Source organism: Moschus berezovskii, chromosome 3, assembly GCF_049115385.1.
Source record: "Moschus berezovskii isolate FMDL1 chromosome 3, NW_MosBer_1.0, whole genome shotgun sequence".
Lineage (NCBI taxonomy): Eukaryota > Metazoa > Chordata > Mammalia > Artiodactyla > Moschidae > Moschus > Moschus berezovskii.
This window is the reverse complement of record NC_142462.1, coordinates 108,447,568-108,459,842: the sequence shown is the minus strand read 5'-3', so window position 1 is coordinate 108,459,842 and position 12,275 is coordinate 108,447,568. Positions and strand designations below refer to the sequence as shown.

At 38.6% G+C, this 12,275-nt stretch overlaps 1 protein-coding gene across 1 annotated transcript in view; it reads right to left on the bottom strand.

Moving 5' to 3' along the window:
* Positions 1-9,993, bottom strand: part of CALD1 (caldesmon 1) — a 232,849-nt gene extending 222,856 nt beyond the window's left edge. Inside the window, exon 1 of the mRNA XM_055421299.2 lies at positions 9,884-9,993. The gene's annotated coding sequence lies outside the window, so the exon portion shown is untranslated. The remainder of the gene's footprint in view (positions 1-9,883) is intronic.
* Positions 9,994-12,275: the final 2,282 nt, after the last annotated feature.

Below are 12,275 nucleotides of genomic sequence, written 5' to 3'. Positions count from 1 at the left end.
GGGGAAACAGTGGAAACAGTGGCAGACTTTATTGTTTGGGGCTCCAAAATCATTGCAGATGGTGACTGCATCCATGAAATGAAAAGACACTCCTTGGAAGGAAAGTTATGACCAACCTAGACAGTATATTAAAAAGTAGAGACATTACTTTTCCAACAAAGGTCCATCTAGTCAAAGCTATACTTTTTCCAGAAGTCATGTATGGATGTAAGAGTTGGACTATAAAGAAAATTGAGCACCAAAGAATTGATGCTTTTGAACTATGGCGTTGGAGAAGACTCTTGAGAGTTCCTTGGCCTACAAGGAGATCCAACCAGTCAACCCTAAAGGAAATCAGTCCTGAATATTCACTGGAAGGACTGATGCTGAAGCTGAAGCTCTAATACTTTGACCACTTCATGAAAAGAACTGACTCATTTTAAAAGGCCCTGAGGTGGAGAAAGATTGAAGGCAGGAGAAGGGGATGACAGAGGATGAGATGGTTGGATGGCATCACTGATTCGATGGACATGAGTTTGGGAAAGCTCTGGGAGTTGGTGATGGACAGGGAAGCCTGGCGTGCTGCAGTCCACGGGGTTGGACACGACTGAGCAACAGAACTGAACTGAATATCATTCCCAAGTTTGGGGATCCTTCTTACTTTGGAAACAGATAGGAGAACTTTCAGCAACTCTTTCAATCCAGCACTGTTAACACTCTTCCCTTCCATAGAAGAAAACCATTGCTAGGGATTGGTCAAGCTCAAGGACACCAACTGGGCTAGTTTTCTAGGTGTTAGGAGCTAAAGCCTTAGAGTAGATCTCCTTAGGGTCAGATGCTCTAGCTTTTCCGGATCAGAGTGTTAAGGAGAGCTGGCTATCCTCAGGAGAGCAGTGGGCCATTCATTTCCTCCACTCCCCCCTCACATACTTTCTCTTCATTTTTCTGGCTAATGGGCTTCTTCCTTAATGGAGGGATAAAATCCAAGATTCAATTGTAGATTCAATTTAATCCAGCCAATCTCACTTGGCAGTTATCCTGGATTTGGGGCCAGATCTCCAGCTAATAGATAAAAAGATATTTCACCCAACACTAGATTCTGTACATTATTTCACTTGAGAAACTCAAAGAGAAGGCTGCTTGATTGTGTGGCTCTAATTTGAATGTTCCTAGGTCCCTGATAAATACCATCCCTTTAATATAGTTTATAAACTGCAAAGACTTGGTTACAAATATTTCAAAAGTAATAATAAGCCATATAATAATAATAACATACAAATAATGGTAACGAACTATATCTACCTATATATACACATATATTGTGTAAACTTATTTACACATAAATAATATATTAATTTATTTATACATAATGTATATATTAATTTAATACAATGTTATAGTACTCAAATTACTTAATACATTATTTAATTTAATTTAAATTAAATAATACTCAACTTATTATTATATATTAATTAACCTATTTAGCACTTTTATCCCAAATAACCATTTCATTCATAGTATCATCTCTTTTCTCATACATTCCTGTAAAGTTAATTGGCAAATGTTATATTTACTAATAAGAAGCAAAGAAAGGTTAGGAACCTGCCCTCAGAACACAGAAAGAGTATAGATCACCAGTAGCTAAGACTCTGCACTCCCATTGCAGGGTTCCTGGGTTCAATCACTGGTCAAGGAATTAGATCCCACATGCTTCAAGTAAAGTTCCAGTCTGTCACAACACAGACCAAAGATTCTGTATGCCTTAACTCAACTAAGACCTGGTGTAGCCAAATAAATAAGTAAAAATAAATATTCTAAAATGATTTTTAAAAAGTCATTTAAGCAGTCTGAGCTTTAGTTCTTTCATTTATATAACAGCTCCCTTGAAGAGTTGCTATGAAGATCAAATAGATGAATAAATGTGAACATGTTTTATAAACTGTTAAAAAAGTTATTAGCTATGAGTGGTTATCATTATCAGCACAGAACTGAGATTAAAACCCAAGTGGTCTCCTGGCTGTCAGTTATTATTTTTTTTTAACTTTAAGTTAATCTACTGCAAATTTTCTTCCTGTGAGATCTTGCCTCTTGATAGATTATGGAACAGTGATTTTAGCAGCCGCAGAACTTTTTCTGATACTTGTCATTCCGAAGAAATTGGTGAAATTCCACTGTGTGCAGAGAAAAACACTACAGTTTTTCTTAAATATTGGAATAAGATATTTTTGGAAAACTGGGTTGGGATGAGGAATGGGGGTGGGGAAAGCAAAAATAAAACTTAATGTTGTTTTCACAACATCCTCTTATTTCACCTCTCCCTGCTGAAGACAACCATTCTTCTATTAATTGTGCCTTTTTGGTATCACATATCTTCTGCCCAAGTTTATTGGTATCATTTTGTGTGCATGTATTTTCAGCCACATGGGGATATGCCTAGCACAGTGTCTCTTGGGGATTTTTAAACAAGCCTTGATTTGGGGAATTTCCATGTAATATCAGCTTCATCTGTGTGAAAGCCCTCAGGCTGGAAGAGAAAGGACTAGAAAAGGGTGCTGGGCTGAGTGACAGATAGCTGAGTGTTTTGTGGGTTATTTTAAGTACATATTTCCAGGAAGAGAATGCTAAGCTCTGTGTGAACTTGATTTTCTCACGTGTGAACATGAGAATAGCAATAAAGGCAGAATATTTCCCAGCACCCCTTTGAGAAATAATAAATAAATGTGATAAGAAACTGTTTCATAAAGAAAACAGACTTTGAAATAAAAAAGCAGCCAGCCAGAATTCCCCATGTTGCTGGAAATTGTTTCACATTTTAACCATTCCTGTCAGGCTAATGGGTGATCAGTAACTTCTCCATCCTCACATTCTTATAATTGCACATTCGTGTACATTCAGTAGGCGCTATGGATATTTTAAAGAAAGAAGAGCTAACTTCATGTGTTTGTAAATATATTTAGACTCTTATCCCAAATGATTAGTTCATATAAAGTTTAACTATATATCACTAAAATTATTATATATATATATATATATATATATCAAATTGTGTCAACAGGACACTCATCCCAGTTCTAAAATGAGATGGTTAGACTAGAATATCTCAAGGCAGTTCCAGTTCTAAGAATCTGTGAATCCAGGATTTGACTTTGTCTTTTGCATTATCTCACACACGCTTTAAGAAAGAACAGAGTTGCAAATAGCAGTCAGAATGAGCTAGCATCACTCAAAAACACCAGCATATCTAGAGAGAAAGGAGAGGAAAGTTAATTTTCATTCAATTGGTCTACATGGAAAGCAAATATGGACAAAGAGATTTATACCTCAGGTTGTTTTTTCTTTTAACCAATAACCAAATAACTAAGTCTTGGATTTAAACAGATCTCAAATAAAAGGATAAACTGACTTGAAGTTTTCTGGCTAAGAAATACAGATTAATGCCAAGTCCAATACTTTGGCCCCTGATGCAAAGAGCCGACTGGAAAAGACCCTGATGCTGGGAAAGATTGAAGGCAGGAGGAGAAGAGGATGACAGAGGACGAGATTGTTGGATGGCATCACTGACTTGATGGACATCAGTTTACGCAAGCTCCAGGAGATGGTGAAGGACGGGGAAGCCTGGTGTGCTGCAATCCATGGGGTTGCAAAGAGTCGGACATGACTGAGTGACTGAACTTTTCTAATATCATACATTGTAAAGCAATAAGAGCAAAATAGCAACTCTGAATGAAGCAAATCAGTAAAGTGCCTAGAAAAAAGAAATAATAATAATGCTTTTTTTAAAAGTTAAGCTTGCACAACATTGTAAAGCAACTATACTCCCATTAAAAATAAAGTTTTTCTTTAAAGTTAAGCCTGGTATTAGCTTCTTTCACCTTGCAAATGTGTATTTAGTGCTGACTAACTGTCAAACTGGGCTATCAGATGTATCTTACACTTAAGGTCCTCACGGCCCTACAGAAAAGCTCAAATGCTTTACACTTTTGTTGCAAGTGATCTATTCATTTAAAGTTAAAAGATATAGTTATTAATTTTTATTAATTTACTATGTACATGGTTAAATCAAGTTAAGCATTTTCAAGTCAAGCACAGTACTCAGGAAGAAAAAGTTTGGCTGCTTAGCTGGGCACCAGAATCTGGGCACCAGAATCTGGGCACCAGAGACATTATTTAAGATCCACCAGTCCTAACTATATGTTTATAAGAGCAAGTAGACAGGGTCTTCAATGTAGGGACTCTATAAAGATGACAGACAGATTAATAAGATAGACTGAGCCTCCTCTCAGAAGTGAGAATTTCACATAATTTATTACACAAAGTTTAACATCAAGTTGTATACTATGAATTAAAGCCAATATTGAATGGATTCTTATTTTAATCTCAACCTCTCAGTTATTAGTAGATGGCGATAACCCTAGTGTAGCTAAACGAGTACTTTCTCCAAATATTATTTTAATCATAAGACCATAGTGTAGAACCCCCAAATGCAGTCATGAGTACAGGAAAAAAGAGTATATAATAAAGGTAGTATTTTAGATAAGGGGATAGGATAACTGTCCAATAATTTGTTGGGATTATTGGTTATGATTAATAGGAAAAATAAGGTTTAGATTCCTATTTCACATCATTTACAAAATTTAATAATTTTCAGAAACATTAAAGATACAAGCATTAAAAGATAACTATGAAAACAATCAGAGGAAATTCAGGAAAATGTGTCATTACCTTTGGTAGGAAAAATCATTTTAAACAAGACAGAGAAGGCAAACAACACGAAGGAAAAGACTGATTAGGTATGATTATTCTTACTATGAAAAATATAACACAACCAATGTTAAAAGACAGGAGACAGATTAAGGGTAAAATGCTTACATAATTCACCACAAACAAAAGATGAACTGCCAAGTGTGACCATGTAAATTGTACACCGCACACCACCAGGGGGAGCCTTTCATGTAGACCACAGTGTGAATGGTGTCCCTAAAGTTGCCTTGATCAAAATCCAAGATATTTAAAGCACTCCTATGTCAATAAGAAGAAAAGATCAATAAACCATCCAGTAGAAAAGTGTGCAAAGGATATGAAAAGTGAATTCAAAGAGGAGGAAATACAAGTAACAATCAACATAGACAAAGATGTCAGATCTCACTCCCAGTCAAAGAAGTGCAAATTGGAACAACAATGAAGCATATTTTCACCACATCAATAATGAGAAAACATTTCACATCAATTAAGAAATACCATTTCAGATCGACAAGATGTAAAAGATCACTGTTGGCTAGGGTATAGTGAAATGGTATCCTCTTGCATTCCTGGTATGAATGTGACGATACACATTTAAATTAAAAATGCATATGCCCTAGGATCTAACAATTTTATTTCTCCATTTAAAGAAAACTCTACTCTCACATATACAAGCTATTCGTGGCAGAATTGTTTGTAATCACATAAACTAGAAACATCTTATTTGTATGCAGATAGAGTTTAGTAGTTAAGTAGAATGAGATAGATCTGTATGTAGTGAAATCAATGATCTTCATTATATACTGTTGTGTGAAAGAAGTAAGTTTCATAATGACATGTATGGTATGATACCAGATATATAAAACATACTCTCATACACATACATTAATCAATTATATAATATAATATTTATATTATACAATTATATGTATTATATAACATATATATATGTCTTTGTATGTGAATGAACTAGAAGGATTATACCTCAGTTTATGGGGGACACCTCTGGGAGCCAACTGGGATTAGGCAAGGAAGTCAGTTTTAGTTACTTTTAACGTTTACCTTTGTTGAACAGGAGAATATATGTGTTTTTTATTGACATTTTAAAAAATTTACACTCCCATTCTGTGCTTGCACCCTTGAGACAAGTGTGCTATTAAAACGTCACAAAGAAGACATGTTGCAGGAATTAAAAAATGATAGTGGCAGCTGTATAAGCTAAAGTAACCAACACTAACATTTATCGTGCACTCCCAGATTTACCTAAAGACTACTACGTGTCATTCATTTTTCTTCCCCCTACTCTTTATAATGTTCCTTCTTTCCACATCTCAGTGATAATTGGTGCAAAGGTTGGATTTATAATTCAGTCTTACATAACTCAGGCTCAAATTTTATTGGCAGAAATGTAAGTTGCATAATTACTCGGCAGCAGTTACACATTCTTGACACATTTATTCCTAGAGCTTGAACTCTGTACATGCATGGACACATAAGAAATTCCCTACTCCTGATGCCTCTTCTCTGGCTCTTGGAAGTACGTTTATGAAGCACGATAGATAGTTTAACTTTTATAATTTGGATGGTTTGGAGTAGCCAGGAAAAGAAACTAAACCTTCACATATTGAAATAATAATTTATTCCTTGGAGAGTTTTGGGCTGGATGTGCAAATGCAAGCATAAAATGAAAAATTAATGTGGAAATTATTTGACTAGTTGTTTTGACTAGATAACAGATTTCTTTGGCATAACAAAGACAGATTCATTTTCTGACAGTCTTGAGATGCCCTGCTTAACCTATATGAAAGAAGCATTCTGTCCAAGTCAAATACCCAAGACAGATCACCAAGCTCTTGAAAGTTATTATCTTATGCTCTCATGCCTGCTCTCATGATTCCTCTGCCACTTGAAGATTGCTATTAACTCGCTCCTGGAAATCTCCTCCCAGCACATCTCAAGTTTAAAATGCTGCAAGAACAACATTAACTGAAAAGAAACTAAGAGGCCTTGGACTAGGAATCAAAAGCCAATATAGCATAGATGATAGACATAATTTCTCTACTGACAGCAAAGGCTTGGAAGAGAAAGGACGATGTGGGAGTTGAACATCCCAATAAAGAGATGATGATGAGAAATGAGATTTAAAAGACAAAACTATGGTCTTAGATACTGGGAGGAGTGATGGATGCGTGGCCAAGGAAATATGTATAACCAGAATCTAACTGACTTGATTGAAAACTAAAGAAGGAGAGGGAGACAGTCACCTTGATAAACCTATGAAAGTGGTACCTGTAGTAAGATGAGAAGAAGAATAAGAGTATTGGGAGGGACTTAGTGTTTTGTACCCAGAAAGTATTGGCGAGGAGAAGGAAATAACTGATAGACTTAATATCCTTATAATAATAATACCTGTCATTGATTATTTACTCCCTGAATCACTATTACACTTAAAAACAATCCTTTAAAGTAGATACCATTATTGCTTACACTTTACAGATAGAGAAATGAAGCTTATAGAAACAAAGCTTATTTAAGAAGCTGTGTTCACAAGGACATGCACAGCAAGTGAAAGGGAAGGCAAGGATTTAGATATGGGCGATCTGGTCCAGGGGGTTTCTCAGGGGTCTTCCCAGGAGGCGTAGCGATAAATAATCTGCCTCCCAATGCAGGAGCCACAGGAGGCACAGGTTCGATCCCTGGGTCAGGAAGATCCCCTGGGGAAGGAAGTGGCAATCTGCTCCAGTATTTTGCCCGGAAAATTTCCTGGACCCAAAGGAGCCTGGCAGGCTACAGTCCATGGGGTCACAAAGGGTCGGACACACTGAGCAACTGAGTGCACACACATAATATGGTCCAGGATTACACCAAACTGTCTCCCTGACCTACCGAGTGTGTGGCATAAGCAAAGGGAACTTGAAATTACATCACAGTGTGATTTTTGAGACATGGTAGGAAGAGATTCCATACTGAAATACGGTGAGGGGAGAGCAAGTCCTAGTCCTCAATGATGGGTCTCTAATAAGGGAAGCCTAGGTGGTATTATATGTCAAGGAGCTATTCACATGAATAACATATGAACGGAAACACTTCAGAGTGAGGATGAGTTAGACGAGAAACAGCTTGCTCTGGAATTGTTAGGGGCCATCTGCTCAGAAGGAGAACATTAATGACACATTGCTGACAGATAAAACTAGTACAGGAGTAAGATCTAGAATTGACCATTGAATATAAATTATGTATATATCGTGGTACTGGGTTTCCCAGGTGGCACAGTGGGGAAGAATCCACCTGCCAATGCGGGAGACTCAACAGACTTGGGTTTGATCCCTGGGTTGGGAAGACCCACTGGAATAGGAAATGGCAACCCACTCTAGTATTCTTGCCTGGAGAATTCCATGGACAGAGGAGCCTGGCGGGCTATGGTACAGAGGTTCGCAAAAGAGTAGGACGTGACTGAAGTGACTTAGCATGCACACATTTATCCTTTTAGTTACTTTGCTAACAGCTCTATGTCTCATTAACAGGCTTTAAAAATATGTTAAATTCTCTCTGTTCAAATAACTAGTAGCAGTTTTATCTTCTGAATGGACCCGAACTAATAGAGAAAGCATCGGGAATGTTAAAGCCCTAAGTGAGCAGAAAATAGCAAAAAATAAAAAAATTTTTTAAATCCATGGCAACCAATGGGGTTTTTAAAAGGAATTTCATGATCAAGAGGAAGATCCAAGGAAGGCCAGATGTTTGGAGAGGATGGTAAAGTAGCTGGTGCCATTTTATTGGAGGATTTAGAGGTTAGGCTGGGTCATCAATGGGCAGAAATGAGCCAGAGGAAGTCATCCACTGGAGAGGTGTTACTCAGGATAGGTAGGTCTCAGGACCCTGAGGGGCAGTACCCATCCCGACCCTGAGTTCCTCAGTGCTCTCACCTTATCAGAACAGTTGTTTTGGGGTTTCTGAAGGGGTCATTCTCTCTTTCTTCCTCTTATTTCTCTAGTTCTGGGAGACCTGCTTTTCCTAGAATGCTGTTCTTTACTGTGAATTGCATTCCCTAAAGAGGTCTCAGAATTTGCTCTTTCTGTGAGATCAAGAACATCTTTGCTCCAACTCTGAGCTCTAGAAATCTATGTTCTCTAAATAAAACTCCAGAAATGTCACCCACTCTTGCACCTCTGGCTTCTCAGATATCTGTGTATTTCCTAGGCACTATTAAAACTCCCTGCTGCTTTCTGGAACCTTGAAACGCCCCGGTCTAGGGTTGGCTAAACAGAATCCCTTCACAAAGTTAGCGTGTCCATCTCGGTCCCTAGCTGCGGGTGCATCTTGCCCTTCTGTGCCAGAAGCCCTTTGAGGCTAGACCCTGGGCACATCTGCCCTTGATCTCACTCTGTTGGCTTTGGCCTTGAGGGTCCTATTCCTTGCTCTGCACTCTTGCGTCACTTCCATTGGTGGGGCCAGGGCTGACAGGCCTTTCTCTGAACTTGTGAAGAAATATAAACAAGCCTCTGTTTTCATTTCTCTAGCCTCATTAGGCTAACCTCTAATTATTATTTCTCACCAATTTCTTCCTTCCCCAAAGTCCAAATGACAGGACTTAAGCTCTGTGCCCCAAAGTTATCACTGTTGGAGATTTCAGCCCAGTTAGACTCTTTGCACTGATTGCCCATAGATTCTCCCCAATCATCCCAAACTAATAGCAGTTGTTTCATCGAATCCACACAACCATGAGAGATAACATTATGCATTACAAACTGAAAAATAAATTCTACCATTGCCACAACCAAAAGGCTTCCCATGTCTCCCAGAACTCTTAGACATTGAGTAAACAGTGCAGGAACTATCTTTCCTAACTTTTCTTCCTCCTTTTAATTCTTCTACCACTCGTTCCTCATCTTCTCATTACTTACATATTAAGACCACATCGTACCAGCTATTATATGCAATCGGGAGATGAGAGGCACTAGCATATTAAAATGAGACGGTTTATTTAAAAGTGCTATTTTAAAGAATGGTAAAGCAAACCCCACCCCACCTCTTTTTTTAAATGTAACCAGGGAAAATTTATCAGAGAAGATAGGTCTGAGAAGTGAAATCTGAGTGGCAATTGCCCCTTGGAATTTAGCTTAAGTTCACCCTTCCTGCATATGTTTTGATTTAAAATAATTACCTTTTGTTCTGCATTACTTTCAGCTCCCAACTCCTTCTGCTTTCAGTTCTTCAAGGAAGGCACCCCTGAGTACGGTGTGAGGGAGTCAGTTAAATTCAGACTTCTTGAAAACAGCTTGGTATTTTCAACTAAATCTAGTAGTGGAATGTGGGCTTAACTGGCCCCACCCAATTTCTCTCACCCAGATATTTTTCCTTTTTGTCTAGTAAAGTGTCATCTGTTCCCAAGGAAGAAAAAAAGAAAGAGAAAGAAAAATGTTTACTTGAGTTTATTTTAGTTTACACTCTAAACTGAGCAGTTGATTCTGACCAAATTCAATATGCTCAGTACTGAGTTTTGATAGAGAAAATAAGGGAAGTATTTATTTGAAACTTAGAAAGTGGAGCTTTGACTTTTTCTATCCTTATTTGTAAGAACTTTTTGGTCGCAGGCTACTGCTGTGCAGTAGATCTGGCCTTGGATGCATTTATTTCATTGCTAAATAAATAGTAGTATGCCTTTTAAGTACGAGGTACTATGCTAAATAGTGTGAAGATACAAATTATGATCCACATAGCCATAGGCTGTGTGGATCACAGCAAACTGTGGAAATTCTTAAAGAGATGGGAATACCAGACCACCTTACTTATCTCCTGAGAAACCTGCATACAGGTCAAGAAGCAACAGTTAGGACTGGACATGGAACAACTGACTGGTTCCAAATTGGGAAAGGAGTACGTCAAGTCCATATATTGTCACTCTGCTTTTTTAACTTATATGCAGAGTCCGTTCCGTTCCATCGCTCAGTCGTGTCCGACTCTTTGCGACCCCCTGGACTGTAGCCTACCAGGCTTCTCCGTCCATGGGATTTTCCAGGCAAGAATACTGGAGTGGGTTACCATTTCCTTCTCCAGGGGATCTTCCCGACCCAGGGATCGAACCCGGGTCTCCCGCATTGGAGGCAGACGCTTTAACCTCTGAGCCACCAGGGAAGCCCTATATGCAGAGTACATCATACTAAATGCCAGGTTGGATGAATCACAAGCTGAAATCAAGATATTTCCAGGAGAAATATCATCAATCTCAGACATGCAGATGATACCACTCTAATGGCAGAAAGTGAAGAGGAACTAAAGAGCCTCTTGATGAGGGTGAAAGAGCAGAGAGAAAAAGCTGGCTTAAAACTCAACATTCAAAAAACTAAGATCATGGCATCTGCTCTCATCACTTCATGGCAAATAGAAGGGGGGAAAGTGTATGTAGTGACAGATTTTATGTTCTTGGGCTCCAAAATCACTGTGGGTGACCACAGCCATGAAATTAAAAGATGCTTGGTCTTTGGAAGGGAAGCTATGACAAACCTAGACGGCATAATAAAAACTAGAGACATCAGTTTGCCAAGTAAAGTTCATCTAATCAAAGCTACGGTTTTCCCAGTAGTCATGTATGGATGTGAGAGTTGGACCATAAGGAAGGCTGAGAGCCAAAGAATTTATGCTTTTGAACTGTGGTTCTGGAGAAGACTCTTGAGAGTCCCTTGGACAGCAAGGAGACCAAACCAGTCCATCCTAAAGGAAATCAACTCTGAATTATTCACTAGAAGGACTGATGCTGAAGCTGAAGCTCTAATACTTTGGCCACGTGATGTGAAGAGCTGACTCATTGGAAAAGACCCCGATGCTGGGAACAACTGAAGGCAAAAGGAGAAGGGGGTAGCAGAGGCTGGGATGGTTAGACAGCATTACCCCTCAGTGGACACAAATCTAAGCAAACTCCGGGAGACAGTGGAGGACAGAGGAGCCCAGTGTGCTACAGTCCATGAAGTCGCAAAGAATCGGACATGGCTTAATGACTGCACAATGACACAAAGTACAATGCAGATCTTCCTCAACTTACAATGGGGTTACAATCAGATATTGTAAGTTGAAAATACATTTAATACACATAGCCTACCAAACACCATATGTTAAATGCACTTAGAACACTTACACTAGACTAAAGTTGGGCAAAATCATCTAACAATAAGGCCTGTTTTACAATAAGGTGTTGAATAGCTCATGTAACTTATTGAACACTGTACTGAAAGTGAAAAACAGAATCGTTGTGTGGGTACAGAATGGTTGAGAGTGTATCCATTGTTTACCCTCACAATGGCATGACTGACTGGGAGAGGAGGTTACTGCCACTGCCCAGCATCAGGAGAGTACTGGACTGCATATCACTAGTCTGGGGAAAGCTCAAAATGTGATGTCCAGTTTCCACTGAATACATATTGCTTTCATACCCTTGTAAAGTCAAGAAATCATAAGTTGAATCCTAAGATAGGGACTATCTATATATCACAGATCTTGCCTTCCAGGAGCTTATAAGTCAGATGAGGTAAGTAGAACAGATAAGACGTGAATATACACTG